The sequence below is a fragment of the Schistocerca cancellata genome, unplaced genomic scaffold (assembly GCF_023864275.1).
Source record: "Schistocerca cancellata isolate TAMUIC-IGC-003103 unplaced genomic scaffold, iqSchCanc2.1 HiC_scaffold_148, whole genome shotgun sequence".
In the NCBI taxonomy this organism is placed as follows: domain Eukaryota; kingdom Metazoa; phylum Arthropoda; class Insecta; order Orthoptera; family Acrididae; genus Schistocerca; species Schistocerca cancellata.
In genome coordinates this window covers 12,501-15,000 of record NW_026046189.1, presented here as the reverse complement: position 1 = coordinate 15,000, position 2,500 = coordinate 12,501, and positions in this window count along the sequence as shown.

Below are 2,500 nucleotides of genomic sequence, written 5' to 3'. Positions count from 1 at the left end.
AGTAGACGCTTTAGGTGCGACCACCCGTGCTCCCAACTGAGCTTGCCGCTGCCGACAGAGGCCCGGGAGCGTGCTGTCGTGGCATTGCCGGCGGGAGACAACACGCGCCACCTACGGTGACCGGCAGCTCCAACGCCAGCGCCACAGAAGGGCAAAGGCCCCACGTGGGTGCCGAAGCGAACTCTCCCAGCACAGCGCACGTGCCAACACGTCCGCACAACTGCGATACAAACCACCAGCGAGAACCGCTGGGGCGACCGAGCAGCAGACGGCGTCGCGGCGCCGAGTGCCGGGCGGCGGCGCATCCTCAACGCACACAGTCCTCAATCGGACCAGCACACTGCAGATGTCCACCGCGCTTCGCACCGGGTCCGCGAGGACCCACTTTGGCTGCACGGCGCCGCGCGCAGGGTGCCCCGGCGCGCAGCTGCGCCGCCTGCCGCGTCCGTCGGCCGGCGCGCCTGCCACTGGGCGCCCCCACCAGCCGGCTGTAGCGCGTGCGCCCACGCACCGCGCGGCCAGCACGCCGGGCGGCCCCCCCTCACCGGCCGGGGACAGTCCCACCCACCCACAGCCGCGTATCGCTTCACACCCAGATTCACATTCACGTTCGTTGGTATGGTGGGGACCGCTTCGTAGCTGTACCGATCGTTGCCCTCACAGATGTACCTCCAGCAAGATCAACCGCACCACAACGGGTTACCAGTTGTTCATTTGCGTAACGTCACCAGTAAACGTACACGTCCATCCCCGTTTGCAAAGTCAACTATTATTGCATGCCTGCCTGTCAGGTGTCAAGACACACTACATTCGCTCACATCCACGCAACAAAATGTGCCCGACTAGAGGGCACGTGGAAGGTGCCCCCGTACATATGCGATCTCCATTGCGCGACCAACTGTCAACCGGCCTCTGTAGCATGTCGCAGATGTGGAACGCGGGGCACCGTGCTATCACATTGTGTGAGAAGAGACTACTACGTCTGCATACACGCGCCACTACATGAACAGACGGCTCATGCTGATCGCCATCCACTGCGTCCATTACTCCCACACGTCTCTATGGCGTACCACACTGCAATGCAGCTGTTATGGGGAGATGACACATAGCTGTGTACACAACATTCTGAGCCGGTTGCGGTTGGACAACAATACATTAATGTAACGTGTCATATGCCAATTACAGAGCAGGGTAAGGCACAACGTGGGTTAGGTTAAGGCACAACGTGGGTTAGGTTAAGGCACAACGTGGGTTAGGTTAAGGCACAACGTGGGTTAGGTTAAGGCACAACGTGGGTTAGGTTAAGCCACAACGTGGGTTAGGTTAAGCCACAACGTGGGTTAGGTTAAGGCACAACGTGGGTTAGGTTAAGGCACAACGTGGGTTAGGTTAAGGCACAACGTGGGTTAGGTTAAGGCACAACGTGGGTTAGGTTAAGGCACAACGTGGGTTAGGTTAAGCCACAACGTGGGTTAGGTTAAGCCACAACGTGGGTTAGGTTAAGCCACAACGTGGGTTAGGTTAAGCCACAACGTGGGTTAGGTTAAGCCACAACGTGGGTTAGGTTAAGCCACAACGTGGGTTAGGTTAAGCCACAACGTGGGTTAGGTTAAGCCACAACGTGGGTTAGGTTAAGCCACAACGTGGGTTAGGTTAAGCCACAACGTGGGTTAGGTTAAGCCACAACGTGGGTTAGGTTAAGCCACAACGTGGGTTAGGTTAAGCCACAACGTGGGTTAGGTTAAGCCACAACGTGGGTTAGGTTAAGCCACAACGTGGGTTAGGTTAAGCCACAACGTGGGTTAGGTTAAGCCACAACGTGGGTTAGGTTAAGCCACAACGTGGGTTAGGTTAAGCCACAACGTGGGTTAGGTTAAGCCACAACGTGGGTTAGGTTAAGCCACAACGTGGGTTAGGTTAAGGCACAACGTGGGTTAGGTTAAGGCACAACGTGGGTTAGGTTAAGGCACAACGTGGGTTAGGTTAAGGCACAACATGGGGGTAGATTGCGGTACAAATTGCGTTACATTGCGGTGCAAATTGCGTTACATTGTGGTGCAAATTGCGTTACATTGCGGTGCAAATTGCGTTACATTGCGGTGCAAATTGCGTTACATTGCGGTGCAAATTGAGTTACATTGCGGTGCAAATTGAGTTACATTGCGGTGCAAATTGAGTTACATTGCGGTGCAAATTGAGTTACATTGCGGTGCAAATTGAGTTACATTGCGGTGCAAATTGAGTTACATTGCGGTGCAAATTGAGTTACATTGCGGTGCAAATTGAGTTACATTGCGGTGCAAATTGAGGTAGGTTAAGGTGCAACACAGGTTAGGTTAAGGTGACATAGGTTAGGTTAAGGTGACATAGGTTAGGTTAAGGTGACATAGGTTAGGTTAAGGTGACATAGGTTAGGTTAAGGTGACATAGGTTAGGTTAAGGTGACATAGGTTAGGTTAAGGTGACATAGGTTAGGTTAAGGTGACATAGGTTAGGTTAA